The sequence below is a fragment of the Fulmarus glacialis genome, unplaced genomic scaffold, assembly GCF_000690835.1.
Source record: "Fulmarus glacialis isolate BGI_N327 unplaced genomic scaffold, ASM69083v1 scaffold4886, whole genome shotgun sequence".
Classification (NCBI taxonomy): Eukaryota; Metazoa; Chordata; class Aves; order Procellariiformes; family Procellariidae; genus Fulmarus; species Fulmarus glacialis.
The window spans coordinates 17,903-37,233 of record NW_009218598.1 but is presented as its reverse complement, the minus strand read 5'-3'; the positions used below and the strand labels follow the sequence as shown (position 1 = coordinate 37,233).

Below are 19,331 nucleotides of genomic sequence, written 5' to 3'. Positions count from 1 at the left end.
TTTAGAGATTCTGCTAGCTTAATGAGCGAACTTCTAAGAATTTTAGGATATGTCCAGAGAAGAGAATGTATGTTACTTGTGACAAATTGTTGTAAATATGATTTCTTTGAAATCTGGATATCAAAATAAACTGCCAGATCATGTTGTTGTGACTTTTCTTCCCTAAAGCAGCTGAAGAAGAGTTGTTAATTTAGTTATTTTGTCTAACAAGAGAAATGGAATAAACTCAGTTTCTTATAAAAGGGGGGAAAACCTCCAACCCCTAAAGGTGTTTTGTAACACCAGCTAGTCTCTTTGTGTACTGTTACTTAACAACTCTGACATCTGGAGCATTGAGCCAGATTTTTTAAGGTCTCTGGTATGTATGTGGTGTAAAGAGGGGCTGGAAATGGTGCATTTTCTGATAATTTTCTTCCACTGCAGAAGGTTTTCTGTGTAGCTACGATGCTTTTGTGTTGTCATATGTTTCAGCACTGCTTTATTTTCTCTAAATATTTACATTGTTGTTACACTAGAAGGAGAGATGCTTCTTTGTAAATAACTGTCTTGATATGCGCATTATAGTACAGATCACCTTTCATATTGGATCAAGGCCTGAGCTGCAACATGAACCACAGAATCCAATTTTGCCAATTGTTTCTTTATTCCATTCATTACACGTGCCCAACAACAGAGCTCTATCTGCACACTGGGATTGTTTGGAAGTAGGAGCGTTTGGATATGCACATATGGTTTGGGCACATTACTGCTTCAAGTGAAAGATACTTGGATTCAACTTGGGAAAGCCCCCTTAATTTTCTCAGTGTTCTCTGTTTAATGAGGATAGTGAACCTTTTTCTAGAGGCGTGCTGGTAGGTAGCATGCTCGAGATTCTCTCCTGCATCTGCTGAGGATACATACATTTAGATGAAGTTAGAATTGTGCTAAATCTCCTATGGTAAGGAATGGGCAGAAATAGTATGAATCCTTTTTACAAAACCTGTTCTGTCAGACGGTGGAGTAAAAGCTTTTTACTTACCTCAAGCTGTTAAAGGTTTAATGAGGTAATTTCACAGTGGGAGAGAAATGGAACCAAGTGATTCTGCCTGTTGAAGTCTAATAGCTCCTTCATTTAAAATCAGAATATTCGCTGTAAAGTGTTAGGTTTTTTGATTGGGCCATATTGTTTAGTGCTATTAATGGCGTCTTCTCATACAGAAAAGGGAATTGCTCTTGAGAAAAATCATCTTTTGCATGCAATTGTAGCAAGTGGAACTGGATGATTTCCCCCTCTGTGTTTTTTTTTTTTCTTTCCTTTTTTTATTGCTCAGATTTCTTACCGCATGAATTAAGTTAATTTTTGGTCAGGGTTATGAAGATGATGAGAGGTCATTGTCCTAGTTAGGTTCCTGTTCCTGTTAGGAGTATGGTGTTGGTGAAAGTTTGAGAAGAGTTAATTGCCCATCTCGTAGTAAAAGAAAATAGGAACAGGTTGGATGGTTGTCCCAAAGAGCCAGAGCAATGTGCTGTTTGCTAATAACTAGATAAGCAAGGAAAAAGGGAATGCGTTAGGATTTCTCATCTTTTCTTATCACATTCTTCATTGGTACAGAGAATGTAAGGGAAGCGTGTACAGCGTGTGGCGTTTTAGGAGAGGATGGTTTTTCATTTCCTCCAGTACCTCCGTGGGGCTTGTTCTGTGTCTGCTCTCGGTGGTTTCTGTTCACGGATTGCCTGGTCCCAGCAGGCTTTTTGTCAGATCAGCTTACGATCAGACCTTCGAGTGTAATTCTATGTAATAATACTTGGAAAGGAGGTGCAGCTTTCAGGAGCGTAGTGGTAATCCTACTGGTTTTAGTACTGGTCTCTTTTTGGTAACAATGAAAGAGCCAAGTGTTTATAATGCTTCACCTTTTGGAGGGGAAAACAATTTCATTAACAGTTTACTCAAAGGCTAATCTTATGTTTGCTAGTTCTGGATTCCACTTGTAAGCTCCTGGGTTTTCCTCTTGCTCTCATAAAGTATGGAAACAAAGACAGCTTTAGCTCTAGAGCATGTTGGTGTGTTGGCATTGCTGTTGTGCAGTGTTTGTTCCAGAATTTGCCCTTGGAATTACGCCTGCCTTAAACGTTATATGATATAGTTGCAAGCTGCACAATACCCAGATAATAAAATAATACATACCGTAGTTATGTATGGTTCAAGTATACACATTATGAATCTACATAATCCTTTTTGTGTTCATTTATATGTTCTTTTGATATCTTGATCCTCTTACTGCCTACTTTCCAGTATAGTTGGCTCTGTCTTTTATCGTGGATGTAATTTTGTCATGTAGGTCTTTTTTGTATGTTACTGTTAAGCTGCCAGGGATTTTCTTACATTTGTCATGTGTTTCCCTGACTTGATATTGCTGCAGCAGGATTTGGTTTCAACTGTAAAAGGAAAAAACACTTAAATTTTGAAATTCTTGCTTCGTGAGTAGAAAGTAGTAGAGATTTTGGAGTTTACTCTCTTTGAGAAGGATATTAATGTATGGCTATTGTAGGACTTTGTTATTAGGAAAGAGTTGTGTTGAGAAAAGCTTCTTGTACTCTGTCTCTCCAGGATGTGTTGATGTAGTTTGTATTTCTTCAAAATCCAGTATTTGTGTAATTGAGTTGTTGACCATCTTCACTGAAGAACCATGTTAATCATGACAGACATGGTTGTTTTTTTCAGAGTTGGACTATTAGCTTAGAGATATTTTCCTGGTACTTTCTTGACTGCCATTAAACAACATGTGTTTTAATAGAAAAATATTTCTGGAAGGTTGTGTGTGAGAGAAGGCGGGTGCTTTATTTGGGTGACAGTGGGCAAAACCGTCCACGAGATGGCATCCTTTCTCCTGCTGCTGGAGAAAACTGGTTTTCTTCTCCAGTGTGGCAGGCTCAGCCTGATCTAAAAACTTACAGCTGAGCACCTTGAGAAGGGTCAGCTAGTCTAAGGAGAATTGTTCATTGTTGCTATCAAATCTTCTAAAATCTGTTTAATGCTATATGCGTGTGATCACTGTCTGCTTGTCCAGTACTTAGGGTAGTAACTTGGTATGAAAAAGATCTGTGCATATTTCTCTAATGGCATACAGAGTAGAGTGTTTTTCCAACCAGCTCTGTAAACTTCATATTTACACCATGCATTCTTCATTTTGTCTTGTTTAATAGGAGTTCTTCAAAGTTGTTTTCTCCCCACCCCAAGCCTTAAAATTGCATCTGCTAGAGCAGCACTGTTATTGTTCTGCCTTTCCCTTCTGCAGCATGTAGAAGATACCCAAATGAAAAATGAGGGTTCTTCTGTGAGCTTTTAATCTAAATAAGCCTTTTTTGCTGCTGCTTGTCTATGTTTGGCTGGTATTGCCTTTGTCCTCTAATGAATTAGCCAGGTGATTTTGCTATCCATAAACAGATACACCCTTGAGTACAGAATGATGCAAAATGATGTGTATCACGAATGTTTTAAAGATGAGGCAGTTAGGAAGTCGGATACTGAAGATTCCGATAGCCATTGATAGCAGCTGACAAGGGTTAATGCTGAATTTATCTTTGTATTTATCCATAAGTGGCAGAAGATTGCAAGTTTTGAAAGGTTGAAGTTTTGCTGAAAAGTTATGGAAATTTGTGAAGACTGACAGGTGGACCACAAGCAATGGCTTCAGAGGAGTTTTAGTCCAAGCATTTTTTTTTTTTTTTGAGAGAATAAATAGTGATTGGGGGGGATGGTGCATGTGTGGGTGGGTGTGCTGTGGGGGGGGGTGCTGTGGGTGGGGGTGCTGTGGGTGGGGCGCGCGTGTGTGTGTGTGTTTGGGGGGGGTGTGTGCGCGTGTGTGTTTGGAAGTAATGACTATATGAAGTCTTTATGTTTTCACGTGCTAGGCTCAAAGATCTTATTTTTATATCAGTGATAGATTTTTGATGTTAGAGTAATCAAGGATTGGAAGGCGATCAAATATTCAAATAAGACCTATTTAAGTAGGTCTTTCCTTTTTGGGGCACCATTTTCTGTTGCAAATAGTACCGTCAACTCAGGCTCGGTGTTTGTGTGTGGAAGATAAAGCAAAAGACTTTGTTCATGTTACTTTTCAGAATCATTTTGCTTTTTTTCATGCCCATAACAGGGAAGCAATGGAGAGATCAGCTGTCCTTTTCTGAAGGGCCATGGAATACAGTATGGAAATTAAAGACGAGGCTGACGTATCAGGAAGAAAAGTAGTGTGCTTGGACTCTTCTGTGTTGCTCAGAGGCTTCCAGTCATGGTCTTGGACATTCTTAAGTTGCATCTAATTGCGGTTATATTGGAAGGCAGGTCTCAGCCCCTGATGCCGATGGTGTAAGGCTGACCTGGAGGGACTCTTAGGTTTAATGAAGCACGGGTTTGGAGAGTACTATAGTCATCCTTCAATTTGGAGGGGTGAATTTAGTTGGATTCAGTGGTGATATCGCATTAAGCTGCTATAGCTGTTTCGCATGCTTGCTGTCCAGATCTGAAAAGAGAAATGCAGATTTGACAGGAATTCAGGCCAATGCTTAAGGACCATTTTCACTTAGTGGAGCCTGCCAGCTGCAGGCTGCAGACACTGATCTGCTGACCTGTCGCCTAGAGCCAAAGAAGTGAACCTGTTAATGCTGACCTGGTTTTCTTTCTGAAACATCTGTGGGCTGGCTAGCTGACAAATCTTGGGGACTAGCTTCCTGCAATGTCTGAGACCAATTAAGAAGAGAAGATAGTGTGAATGTGTACGCATTTCCTCCCTAAGAAAGGGTTTAATTAAGTGGCAAGCATCTCTATTTAGTACAGTGGTTAGCGCAGTTGTAATTTGTAATTACACAGGTGCTACACTCAGTACGGGAAGTCCTTCTATGCAGATTCTGCTTTTGGAGTTGGGGGGAAGGGAGGAGAGAGGGAGGGAAAAGGGAATCAGATTTCTTGATTCTGCATTTAGTGGTGGATTAGTGCTCTTTTTTTTCAGTGAATAGAAGAGAAGGGAGAATATTGGAGTTCTCTACTTTCCTTTTTGAATCTTGATTAACTATGCTTAGCTACTCTGCACTCTCTTCCATCCAAGGCATTGAATATCTTTGCAGTAGTGAATGAAGCTCATAATCTTCTCCTTTCTCACAAGGTAGTAATTTACCTTTCTCTGAATGTCCATTATGAATAAGTGGTTACTGGTTTTAAAAAAAAAAAAAAAAATCTGTTGACAGATATACAAAGCAGTGCATGTTGAAATAATTTGAATTGCTCATATGCGTTTCTGGATACTTAATTAACTGCAACCAATCAAGACAAGATTGGGGGTTGCTGTTGCTAGTTCCAGTAATGCCATAATTCTGGCATGATCGCTCCATAGTTGAGCAAATATTTTTATTGGAGTAGCCTATTGTGGCCCTCTGGTCTTTTGTCACCAAGCAAGAAGTCGATCTAATTTTGATGCTGGCTGCTGTCTGTAACTGTACCACTGACCTGAACTTACGTACTAATTTCTATGTTTGGGAGGGTGAGGGGGTGGGTTTGTCTGGGTTGGCTAGTGGTGGCCCCCTACTTTAGATCTAAGTCACTAATTGGAGAAGAAAATTAGAATTAGCATAATATGAGGATACTGAAACTTCATTTTGCACATCTAAGTTTTATGTAAACAATTGTAGTTTATGATCTGTGAACATACTGAAAATTGGATGACTGCTGTTTACGAGATTCCCAGTGTAAAACAAGCTGTCTTATCACAGCGGGAATTCCCAGGGTACTAAAAAGGGAGATAAACACTACATAGGGGGAAACACTAATTAAAAAACCCCCACAAACAAACAACAAAAACCAAAACAAAAAAAGAAGCTATGCTTGTTAGAGAAACTTTCATAGTTATGAGTCTCAGCTTACCTCATGGAAAGATTATCTGCTGTTTTCCTGTATAGACACAGTACTACATTTTACAGTTACTTTTAGGAGCTTAATTTTGTCATAAAAAAATTTGCCTTCCACTAAAGTTCAAGGTTTGATAAATGTTAAGGAATACACTCTGTGAAGAGGGTCAATGTATGCAGGTCGCTAATATTCCGCAAAATCCCTCAAAATAGGGCTTTCTGCTGGCTTCCGCACAGGGATTAATGTCGTGTGAATTTCTCTTGCATAGTTCTGCCAGGACAAGTTAGTCTCAACTTAGAGCAGTTATGCCATTCCTGTCATGTGGGGCTTCTGACTCAAGTGTGTGTGTGAAAATGTTCTTTTCCTACCTGGTACTTTATGGTTCTGTGAGCACTGCAGCTGAAAGAGGTGGTCCTGCATAGCAAAAAGTAATCTAGAATGGAAAACAGCTTTCAGCCAGATTGGTTCCCTCATCAGGTTTACTTGCAGGGCAGAGGAAGTGTCAATGAGCAGCCAGCCAGGGTTGGAAGGGATGATGAAGATAATCATTGTGTTTATTTAGAAATAAAGGTTACATGCTCAGTATTTTTAGGACTTGGTATGTGTAAAAGATGAAAGCATTGCTTTAGAAGCATTTAAAATCTTCTTGAGGGAGAAGTGCCTGAGCAGTTCCAAAGGGGACCTTTGTCTTTAGAGGGTGAGGTAGAAGTTTCAAGAGAAAACTAATTGTGGTTGTCTTACAGTAATTGTATGTGTACTGAAGCCACCATTCTTTACAAAGAGAAGTCTTGGAGGAAGCTGTCGCCTATTGAATGTGACATGCAGCATATGCTGGAGTATTGCTCTAAGCTCTTCTGTTCTTCATTATCCCGGTATCTTATGTTAAAATGTACATTATTCCTCACTTTCTGCAGTGCCTTAGGTTTTATCTTTCCTTGACAGAATGCTTTTCTTGCGTGGTGGGGAGAAAATGTTCCTTTGTCATCTCAAAATCTGAAGCTTCAGTTTTCAGAGTAGTCAGAATGCAGTTTTGGGAAACTTCAGGCCATGTTTGGGTGTTGGAAGGGAGTAATGTATTTAAGTGTGATGTTTGGAACCCTGATGTCAAATCTGTGCTTTAGCCAGAGTTTAGTCTTCTCCCATTCTCATGGTGTTGATCCACTTAATTTTAATATGGCAACCATCTGTGCCTATTTTCATAGATTTCTTAAAATATTGTAGGTCTGTTCCTGCCAGTACTTCACTGAAATGCTGGGCAAAGCTTCCTGCCATATTTTCTTATCGGATATTAATTTTCTCCAAAAATGCTGCACTTATCTCTGATGTTCAAAAATATTAGTGTTCTTTCTCCTTTGCCATTAATGCTTTTATTTCCATTTGAATATATCAGAGTAGTAAGTCTTGAGGCTAAAGGAAAGATAGGAAGAGTATAAAACGTAATGGACAAGCATCTGACATCTAGGCAGACTGAGGCTGTAATGTATAATTGGAGAATGACAGTGAGAAGTAAGGAAGTTCACATGAAAAAAAAAAAAAGTCTGTCCTTGTTTTGCATTTCAAAGCTCTGGGAACAGTTAAAGAAACTGTCTTTCCAGGATCACAGATCTAGCATTCTGGAGATAGAGAAAATTATTGAACAATAGCTTAGCATGCTATCAGTCGTCTTTGTTGAAGAATAATTTGAGGAACTTCGGTAGTTCCCTACAGGAACTGTATGGAGAATAATGAAATCAAAGAAAAGATGGACGATTCTTACTGGGGGAACAAGAACTTTATTTTGGAAGTGAAGATGCCAATGGACCCTTTTTTCACTGGAAAATATCACTTCTTTTTCCATTGACTCTTTTTATCAGAATATAGAGCATTGTCCCAGCTTGAATACAGAGTGCATTTCCCAAACCAATAAACTTAAGGCTCTTTTTCCACTAGGAACAGGAGTGGTTTTATAAATGTATGCTTGTGTTGTCTTCTGCATAGCAGGTGATCTGTTTGCCATGGGGGACTCCCCAGACAGATGCTTCATTGTGTGTTGCTGCCACATTTCCTGCAAGGAGTGTTTGAGATGCTGTTGAAAACAGTTGGGTAAAAGTAGCTTGCTTTCTTCCAGCATGTAGTGACCCATGTTACGTGTAAATGGCTTGAACTTAGGTGCTCACTCTGCTGTGAAGGAGAAGCTTTCAGAAATACAGACTCTTTTGTAAAGAGCTACTTTCCTTATATTAAGCAGTCCTGCTTGCCTTAAAGTGAAATTATCATTTAAATAGCAGAGACTAATCAGCAAGGGGATGGTTTTCTACTGTCAGAGAGCTCAAATGCTTGTGCTTCATTTTCATTCAGCCTCTCATTTGGTCATTTCCACAGACCCAATAACCACTATAATCTCTAGCTTACTTTTAATCTTACCTTTCCATTTCCATTTTAGCATCTTCCAGTATTTCAGTTCCAAATTTTCTGCTGGGGCTGTTGACATGCTATGCCTTCCCTCTCCCTTAGGTGTGCAGTGTATTATACCTCATTTATTGCCAAAGTTTTGTTTTTGCAGGGAAACTTTTAAACAAAAATGTAAAAATGGATCCTGTACATGCTTATTGAGGATGATTTTGTACTAGCATAGGAATGCCTTTTTCAAAACCCTTCTCAAAATGTGCAGGCATTTTTAAAGTAGAAGGAAAACAAAATGCTTCAGTAAATATTCAAACTCTTGTATTCAGCTACTCCCTTGTACTAGTGGGCATGGCCTTTAACTACAGGACAAGGAATCTACCTTCTTCATTGGATCAAGGAGTGCCAAGATGGATTGTGCCAGACTAACGTAACAGCTTTCTTTGTCTGGAGAACTGATTATCTTATCGAATAAAACACAATAGATCTTATTTACTTGAACTTCACTGAAACATTTGATCAAGAGAGCTACTTGGGAAAGTATAAACCATGTGGGAGAAGATGGAAATTAATAGAAGAATTGTGGGGTGTGTAAGGAATTGTTTAAGCAGGGATAGATTTAGTATTGTTGAAAGGAAAATGTGAGGATAAGTAGAATTCCTCAAAGATTAGCCTTAGGATCTGCTTTATTTAGTATTTCTGTGAGTGGTTTTGGTGCAAAAAATTTGGTGTGTGCTGATAAAACTTGACTAATGATGCCAAGTTCAGAGGATTCATAAATACACAAAAGCTGGATATGCAGAACTAAGTGACCCTAAGGATTAGAGTAAAGACGTGAGACAAAATTCAGTGAAACAAAACACAGGGCTCCACAGAATTGGGATCTGAATACAAACTTCGTTGATAAAATGTGGCACATGCAGTGGAAAGGACTCGAAGGGCTGTGTACTTGTTTACAACAGGATGGCTGTTAATTCTCACACGTAGGATGCACCAGGAGAAAAACTTCCATGGAGGTGGAAGTGTTCAAATGCCTCTGTAGATGGCCTGGGAGATGCTTCTTAGAGTTCTGGTCACCCACTGTGGAGGAAGATAGTGGGAACTAAAGGCAGAAAAGGGTTGCTGGTGGGAGCCTGAGAGCCCCCTAAACCAGTGGTAAATGGAAGGACTGGCCTCCTCTAGCAAAGGCTGGCAGGAGATGTAATTGCTGCCAAGAAATACATGGATGGAGGGGAGGAGAAGGAAGGGGGGGGATCAATACCAGTGAGAAAAAGAACCATCTATACTGAAGACTAGCATTGGCATTTAAATCAAATCGCTGTAACTCTGCCAAGAATACAGCTAAAAGGAGGTTCTGACTTCTAGAAAGACTAAGTCTGAATGCAGCTTCTAGTGGAGTCAAAAGCACACAAATTACTGCTTCTAAGTTGAAGCTCCAGAAAGTTACGGAAGAGATGACTCAAGTTCATGATAGCAAAGGACTAGACAGGAACCTAAACTAAAAGATCCTTTTCAGTCCCACTTCTTTGTGAATGCATATGTACCAATCTGTAAGGGAATGAGCTCAAGAATAGGAAGAGTGGAGCAGTATATTTTGGTTTGCAATTGCAGGCATTGTTTAATACCAGGATTCTGAAAACTACAGTTGGAAAGCAGGGGGGGGGTGGATTTTAGTGAATAAAAGTAGACCTTGTCCATCTTTCTGCCCATGCAGAACAACTGTGGACAGCGACCTGAAGTGTGAGAACAGCTGACCTTTGTTCATGTTGAGAAATAAGCAGTTTGCTGAAAAATGCACTGAACTATTAGGAAGAGTTTATCTGCTAGTGTAGATAAGACCAAAATATTATTTGTATCATCTGAAAAGCTTTTCTGAGCCTATTTGGTGCAGGTTATCTTCATCGTGTTTTGAAAATGATTCACTCCTGGTTAGTGCTTAACCTCATCAGTGCCTAGAGCAAGGGGTCATACTTCTGATGGTAGCTAGGAAGGTGCTACTTTAGTCGTTTGTCTTTGGTTTGTCATCAGTGCAGGGGGGAGTTCTGTACTGGATCAGCCAGAAAAGGTCTAATTTTCAGTTTTAATTGTACTTAATAGGGTAGCTAGCATAGCAACATCAAGATGGGGCGGGAGAAAATTGGAAATGTATGAACAATAAACTGTTTCAGTTCTTTAGCATCTTTAAAATGCTCCTAGCTCCGACAAGCTAGCTGAAATGCCTTGTGATATTATTATGTAAGCCTTGTCCTTAAACCTCAATCTTTTCTCCCTTGGGACTTCTTTGAATATATTTGACCAAAGCACGTCTTTACCTGCAGTATGTTCTCTTTCCTCACAAGCTATGTTATTAAAGGGAATATGCTTGTAAATATACCTTTGTGCATGCATTGTTTGGAGAGAAAAAATTAATGTGGCTTGTAGTAGCAAAAGCACTGCACAATATCTTCAAACATTTCTTAAAGGCCATAGTGAACTTGAAACCTTAGTGAGTTAAAAGATTAATGTGGTAAGTGCCTCAAGGTTTTCTTGAACTAGGTGTGATTATGTAAGTGTTGTTTGTTATTTTAAAATAACTTACAGCACAGAAATTGCCATGCTGGATTGGATTATTTACTAATCCATCTCTGGTCCAGTGTCAGAGACAATGGTATGCTGGTCTCGATAGGAAAATCCAGAGTAACGTGCAAGACATGAAGCAGACTTTTAGAATGAAAGTTTGTTAACTCTCATTGGCATGGATTTTACTTAAGGCTAAAGAATTTTATTTAGTGTCCCCCCACCTTTTTAAAAGTAAAAAGTCCTGCAAATGGGAGATATTATGCATAGAATAAATAGAAAAATGTTTTGCTTTGATACTCTTTCAGTTATAATCTTGTTTGAAACTATATGCAGCAAAGTTGTAAAGTATTAGAGAGAAGTAAGATTCTTAAATTGCTGCTGTTTATATAAATTATGCCTTTTTATCTTGCAGTTCTATTTGAGGAGACAAAATGAAAAGTATTTTTTGTCTTAACCTTGTGATTTGATTTTTACTGTGTGGCTGCACCTTCCTCTATGGACTATGCTACTATGCTGTTAAGTGTGTTATGCAGGTTCGTTGGCGTATGTCTCTCTTCTCCCTGAACTGATGAGGAAGAACTGTAAGCCAGAAAGTCCAGCCTGAAGCGAGCTGCCTGAGTGAGAGCAGACACTGCACCAGGCTGTCAGGAGAACTGGGCCTGTGATAACTGGCAAGATTCCTGTTTTGAAAACAAAGATGGGAGGTGTTGGGAGCTGAGTGGATCCCTGTGTTTAGTGAACACCTGGAGTTAGCATCTGGAGGTTATTTTCAAAGTGCTGACCTGAACAGCTGAAGTAGCAGCTCAGGGCTCCTGTTTTCAAATGAAGCTTTCTGTGGGTTTCGAATTGCTTGTAGAAAATGGAGCCAGGCCTTTTCAGCAGAAAGAAGATAAAATGTGCCCAACTATTCCATGTAGCCAAGGCAGTTAAGAGGTGGAGGTGTATGGAGCCTTCTTTCCCTCCCTGGCACTGATGTAAAATGGAGGGAGTGCATTAGCAAAGCTTATTTTTTAAATTTTTTTTTTTTCTTCCTGGTGGCTGCTGATGCACTAAAATGTGTTCTGCACTTATTCTGCTCATCACCTGGCAGCGATAAGTTTCTTATAATGAAGTCATGTCTGTTGCAGAATGTCATTCTTGTAAGAGGATGAGAAATTTTGGAGTAGCATGTTAGAAACCTCTGCACATTGAAACAGCTCTCAACTTTTACTGCCTCTTGCTATAAACGGAAATAGGATCTGTCAGAGAACCTGACCTTTCAATGTTAGGTACAATTTTGGCTTTTCTGGAAACGTATTTACTTGAAATCTTGAGCATCTCTTGTCTCCTTTTCTAGTACCGCTTTGACTCAATCCTTACCTGCTCCCTTTCTCTATGTTATTCTCAACTCTCTTGTCAGTAAAATTAAGAATTGCTATGCCTCTTCGTGGGGAGTAACGAGCAACTATTGCAAGAACCATTTTCTAGCACAAGTTGTTCTTGCTGGAATTGCTTTTGAATTCTCGTTACTTGTTTAAACTTTCTTCCAGAGATACTCTGATATGAACAACGTAGTGAAAGAAAGATCAATCTTTTGGGTAGGAAGAAATACGAAATTCTGGATTTTCCTGAGTTATACACTGCTGACCAAGTTAATTTCTTTTCTGTTTTAATGGAACAATCATTCTCTTTCTGTGGTATGCATGAAGCTGTTCAGTGAGGGCTTGAAATCCTACTAACTTTTCTAAAAAGGACAGAAATAGGATATCTGGCTTTGACTGAGAATGCATTCAGTATCAGTATCCTCAATTAGAGAAGTCAGCTGTTCATCAGTTAGTTAGCTTGGACAGTTTTCAGCAATACTTCACAGCTCTGCTGTTGGCTTGGTTCTGAAGATGATGCTTTAACCTAGTTATGAATTTTTTTTACTTAGTTTTGCTAGTACATTTGCAAATAACATTTCTGACTGTATGCTCTTTGTATTCCCAGAGTTAAAGCTTTGTGGCTTCAGGTGGTTTTCTGCAAATTTAGCAGCCGGGGTTGATGGCATCAAGCCTATTTTGTGACAAGCCTTTCGTTTAGGCCTGATGGTTTCCAGCGTGACTTTGGCAAAGACATCATCTGCCTTCTGGATAGCTGGCCCACTTGTCAAGGTGACAGAACACCTATCGGCTCGCCTGTCTGCAAGTAGCTGGCAAGGGGAAATGCAATTGGCACTTTGTAGTAACTGATATATTTGGAAGGCTGGTAGAGAGGAAGAGTGAAAAAGTGCTCTGAATTTGTTTTTTTTCCAATTGGGTAGACACAGATTTTGGAAAATGCATGTGCTCCTGTCTATATGTCTTACGATAGCTGCTAAAGATAAACGTGCCATTTCTCAATGTCAGTCTTTTGACTGTAGTTAGATATTTAAAATAGCTTTTTTCTGAAATACTTGCCTTGTATCCTGTATTTTTTTTTTTCAATGATGGTGTGTCTAGGTCAGTAGAGTTTCACAGAATCATAGAATACCAGGTTGGAAGGGACCTAAAGGATCATCTGGTCCAACCTTTCATTGCAAAAGCATGATCTAGGCAAGATGGCCCAACACCCTGTCCAGCTGAATCTTAAAAGTGTCCAATGTTGGGGAGAAGTTTGGAGGATACAAATTAAACCCGTAACTTTGCTTTAGAGTCAGCTGTTCTGTTTTATGTTTTCATGATGTATGTTGGTTAAGTATTTGCCAGAAGTTACTTTCATGGGCAGTCTCTAGTACCATATGATGTTAATAGTTAAGTTGTCAGACAACTCTGGTAATATACAGTGTTAAAAGAACTGCACTTTTGTGTCTAAGATTGTAAGGGCTACAAAATAAATATTTGGCCCTTCAGAATTGAAGCATCAGAAGGACAGTTACAAAGTTTTAGCATCCATATCAGTCTATGGCTTTTGTCAGGGAGAATGGGATGCTTTTGGTATTAAGTTGGGATTCAGGTCTATGGTGTAGGGACTAAATCACTACATGGAATTGTATCTGACAAGAATCTTGGTGGTGGCCTCAAATTACACGTGGATTTTCGTAGTTTTAAGGAGCTGTCTCTGACTAGGTTGTTTCTTATCATTTTCTGTGCTTGATAATTTGGAATTGTTAGGTTTGTATTCCTGTCCCCTGCATTTTCCTTCCTTGCTGTGCCAGGGGAGTTTAAGGGACTTAGCTGAAACGAGAAGGAAATAACTACCTTCTCCTCCTCCTCCACAAAATGCTGCGTTTGTCAGAGGCAGCTTGAGGGTCCAGGTTGTCTTGCTGTTGTGGAAGAATTGCAGTTCCCTTCTGTCTGAACAATAAGCTTTGTATCTGTTTGTACAGTAATGAACTGCTTTTGTTTCCTTCAGAAACGTGCTCTGCTGTCTGGAGCGTTTCCATTTACAGACAACCCTTGCCAAATTAATTTTATTTAATTATCTCCCAGGGCTAAGCTTGAATACATTTTGTGTTAAATTCACTGTTTCTCCCTTTTCTGAACGAAATGGACTTAATATCCTTGTTAAAATCTGATTAAAACTAAAATTGAGTTTTTTGAAGTCTGATTATCCCATGAAATGGAATTTTTAAACCTAATTATGAATGGATTTGCATACATTTTTAGCACCATTGAAAAGAAAGCTGAAATAAATTTATTAATGAAATCCTCTTCTGCTGTCTCTTTGGGCCATGACGATTGCTGGAGAGTGAGGGAGGAGGAGGGAAGGTGAGAACAAAAACCCTCCCTCTTTCGAAATATACTCTCTCCCCCCCCAAGTTAATTCCAGAGCTGGTTTGACCCTGTCTCATTTTTATTCCTCTCTGCCACACAGCCCAATTTAGGTAATTGATGGCCTTTCAGAGGGTAACTATACAGTTGAGCTGGTTTCATGTATTTAAAGCCTTTGTGCTTTCTGAAGGGAGGACGTGGGGGGGCAACATTTGTTTCAATTATTATGTTCTTCCCCTTCTTTTCTGAGGTAGCCCTGATACAAAATCAATAGGCAGCTCTTGTTTCTCCTTTCTGAGAAGCTGTATGTTTGAGCATTTATTTTAAGCCTGTTAAAAAATGGATAGTTTTACAGACCAGGGTGAATGTGCACATGGGATTTGTGATTGTTTACGTACTTCCTTGGGTTTGAAGCAAAAAGTTTCTTTGTAGGATATATTTGAATCTCTCACTACAGTAATTGTGCCCATTCCCTCAGGATTTTGGAAGTGGTCCTCTATGGAAAAAGGAGTGCCAGTGGAGGATGTATCTACTTGTCTGACTCCAGATTTTTGAAGCAGGTGCAGAGGGCAGCAAGATGCCTATGCAGAGAGGTATTGGTTTTACGTGGAGGCTTGTACTGTTGAACCTTTCTGTACCTTTCTTGCACTGATTGAAAAGTTTATCTCCTTACATGAAAGGTAGAACTTAAAGATGTGGCTTCTTATTTTTTTTCCCAGTCAGTCATCCTTTTACCCAGGGTTACAAAAAGCTCTTTGCACTGCATAAGCATTAGTTACAAAATTTTAAGCGTGTCTTCTCTCTGTCATATGCTGTGTGCAGATTTTTTTTTCTTGTCAAAAAATTATACTAAATGTGGTAGAAAAAAGGTGTTTTGGCAACTCAGAAATCCTGGACTTGATACATGACTCTGCAAAGAGTAAATGCTCAGCATGCGGCCAAGTGTTCTGTAAGCATTTGCAAAGTTACTTTTGAGCAGAGGGACTTGTTTTCCATATGCCTTTGTGTTTTCGTTTTAATCCTGTCTTTGCAAAGGTTAAGTATGAAACATAGTGGAGGTATCAAGTTCTACAAGAAATGCGTAATTCTGGCACTGTTTCTTCGAGATGCTTCTGAAGTGGGGAGTTTTATGAGGGAAGCTGTGATTCAGCAGAGGAAGGAGGATTGAGCTGAGATTAGAGAATGCTTTTAGCTGGCAAATGCTCAAGTTATAAACCAGAATGGTTGAAGTAAATTAAAAATTTTCTCAGTAACATAACAGGAAAACTTGAGAATTCAGACAAGCTTAGGAGGAAAGAAGCTAACTGAGGTAGCTCTGCACCAGTGACTTCAAATTGTTTTGTGGTTTAATGGCTGCAGCTTTCATTTGTGCTTGCTCATTGAAACTATTGTCCAAAGTAGACACCTTTAGCATCGGAGTCATATAATACTTATTGTATAAATAGGACTCCCATTTACACTTAAGTTTTAAATGCTTTGTAATATCTTCCCAATCAAGCTCAAGTGGAATCTGAGTAGTTAGGAATATCTGATGTACCTTTCCTCAAGTGTGCATGTGTTGTACAAAACTGCAGTCACACCAGCAATGAGCAGAATCAGGAAGCTGCAGATCCTGGAGGAACTAGGAGGAGATCTCCAGTGGGGTGGACATTGTGAAGACTTCTAGAAGGGTGGTTTTTAACTCTTTATTGTTGTCTGGTTGGTTCTGTACTGTCCATTCACCAAAGAAAAAGTAACTGGTTGTGGGTAGTCCTGTATGCTGTATCGTACAGCGTGATGAAATAAAATCTTGAAGATAAATGTGCATGCAAGGAAGGATGTAAAAGTGGTGTGAAATGGGGATGTTTGTTTCTTTTAATGGAGAGAATAGGTAGGTCTTTCTCTTCCGTGAATATCAAATTTTAGAAACTGTTTATCATCTAATTTTATTAGTGCCTCTCCCCTGGTAGCTTCAGGCATTGAAAGTGACTAAAACTTGCTGATAGCAGTAAGCCAAGATGGTGTCAAAGTGCTTGTGACACCAATCCAGTCTTTGTCTTAATCCCAGTCACAGGAGCCTGTGGCAAAGACACAGGGAAGTCATAATTGCTTTTGGCTGCTCTGAACCCTGTGCTTGATGCAGGCAGCTGAGCTGATGTACTGGTTTGTGAGAGCGAGCTGGCAAAAGGAGAACAGTAATTGCTGAAATGCCACTGTTTACATCTTTAATGCGATTACACTATAGCAGTTCCACTTTCCGTGAACAAGTCTTTAATTCTGCTTCTATTTCCTTCTGACATGAATTATTCATTATTTATGGATGGTGGTGATTGGAGTTTGGCTTTCACAGGCAGGTTTATTATATCCACTTAGCACTGACTGCTTTGGCATGCTCCAAGACTCAGTTATTTTCCCAGCATTTGTTCTTAATGTTCATCATTCTTCTTGATGTTAAAACTTTCGGAGTATGTAATCCAACTCTGGTTTTGGGAATGAGAGACTGAGGGGGTGGGATGAGTTGTTTTCTTTTTTTTTTGTGGGAAGCATAGGAAAAGCTTTTTATTTAAATCTGTGCTTATTGCCAAGGCTGAGGGCAACTGTTTTATTGTCACGGTGTGTCAAAGGACTTGGATATGAGGCGCTTTATATGTGTGGCTTGGGAGATTCGGGTGTTAAGGAAAGAAAGCAGAATTTCAAAATGAGGTGGGATTGATGTGCTCTGCCCTTGAGGGAGAGTGGTTCTGAGGGCTGATGAGATTGGGATTTTGTGTAATACTGGGGTGCCAGCACCACTGTAGCAACAATGACACTCTTTGGGTTCTTCTATTCTAACGACTTGTGTCATCTGTACTGGGACTGCAATGTTTAGGTCTCGGTATGCCTCATGTTTGTTAGTGGATGCCTAGAACTGATGTGTTAATGGGCTTCTATAAAACTTTTGGTCTGAAATTTTATTTGTCCTTCACTTTGAATATTAAATTTTTAGAAACTTTAAAAAAAAAAAGTATGAGAGAGAGAATTACTGCATTTGTTTAAAGTTCTGAAAGCTTTTTTTAGCTAAACAGTTCAAAGAGCGCATCTCACTAATCAGAGGAATATTTTTGCGTCCCTGGGGTGGTCACAGTGTTTTAATTGGAACTCAGGCTTCTTTGAAGTCCTTTTTAATCCTCCCTGAGCTGGGGGAGAGGGTTTGAAGGCAGCACTGTAAATCTGAAATTTCTTCGTTTTATTTACATGTGTCTGGGGATGTGTGTAATTCGTTTTCCTGAAGCTAAGCTCACTTGCCAGCTTGTGGACAGCTGAGTGAGAAATGTGCTTCATTAAGTGGGGAGGCCTGAGACAGATGGTGGGGGGTTATAGATAGTGAGCTCACATGCTTATGGATTTGTTAAAACCAGTAACTGAGCAACAGGCTCTGAATGGTAACTGAACTCAGTGGGAAATGATGTGATAGCTAAATGTGAGGCTAGACTAAGCAAAAAGCTAGGATTTAAACTCATGTCTTAGGATTAACGTGTTAGTATGGCACTCAAACAGTGTTGCATACTGATATTTGACTGCTTTACAAGTTAAGAAACAAAAGATTTAGGGTATATCTCTTACGGTTGATAGCTTCAATCATCCTTTAAATCAATATGGGGTTAAATTTTCTTACATTGGAGTTGAATTCCAGAGTTTTTTGGGTGTCCCTAGTCAGATTGCTTTAACTCTTTGTGCCTCAGATTCTAAAATAAAGGCCTTGCTTTGGTCTGGTTTCTAGAGAAATCTAGTCTTACCCAAAGTGTATTACGCACTTGATGTATCCACCATGAATGGAGCCTGAGTGGTAGCTGATGCCTTTTGTGCCATTTTAATATAAATAACTTGTAGAAATATGCTGCTACTGACAACGCAAGCATTTTCCTTAGGCATTTTCTACTATTGATTTCATGATAAATATAATAATTTATCAACCGTGTTTTCTGTACTTCAGTAAGGTTTTTAACCTCCCACGTTTGCTGAAACTAGGATGTTTCACTTTCTGCTTCCACCAGAGGTGAGACATCTGCTGTGAAAAGCTTTCAAATAATCTTTGCTGAGTTTGGATAGTTTTTAATTAATCGAAGCAACAGGCTTAACCTCAATTTTCTGCTGAAAGAGTAACTTAGTATTCCAGCTGAACATAGAAGCAGTATGCTTTTCATTCTTTCTAAAATTGTCACCATAAATTTACCTGTGACTGATGTTATTGGATGATATTAAAAAAACAGTTAAAAGTAACTTTTACTGTAGCTTAGTTGCAGTTTAAAGTGGCCAGTCCTGCTGTGAGGTTGAGGAGGTGTGCGATTGTAGTCAGAAGTAAATAAGAATAATATATGGGATGTCAAATCACTTTATATAAAAGTAGCTGAAAATATGGTCTAGACTCTCACAAGGACCTGTAGGCAGTCATTAATAGTATTTCCTCTTGTTCAAGATAGGGCTTTTGTGTACTGCTGGCTAATATTTTCAGCTGATAAGAGTCTGGGAAAACAATGTGATCAATAAAGATGTTGAAAACAATACAAGAACTTAGGTAAATTTGTATTCTGCACGGATTATCTCAGGCAGGTGTCAAAAGAACAAGACTATCAATTTAGTGAAATCTGTAAAATAGTCAAATATACATATATTGTCAGTACCTAATCTTGGTTACAGTATTAGCTCCCTTTCTTATCAGACAGAAGCCCTGGTTATCTGTAAAAATTATGTCTCTGCGTTAGTAATTTCCATGTGGGTAAAAGTTATGCCAGAAGGGTGTGTTGGATACATGTGAGTTGTGGGTTTTTTGGGTTTTGGGGGGG

The 19,331-nt window shown here is 39.2% G+C and overlaps 1 protein-coding gene across 1 annotated transcript in view; it reads left to right on the top strand.

Moving 5' to 3' along the window:
- MAD1L1 (MAD1 mitotic arrest deficient-like 1 (yeast)) overlaps positions 1–19,331 on the top strand; it is a gene marked incomplete at its 3' end in the record, with an annotated part of 39,684 nt that overhangs the window by 9,923 nt on the left and 10,430 nt on the right. The gene's annotated exons all lie outside the window — the stretch shown is intronic.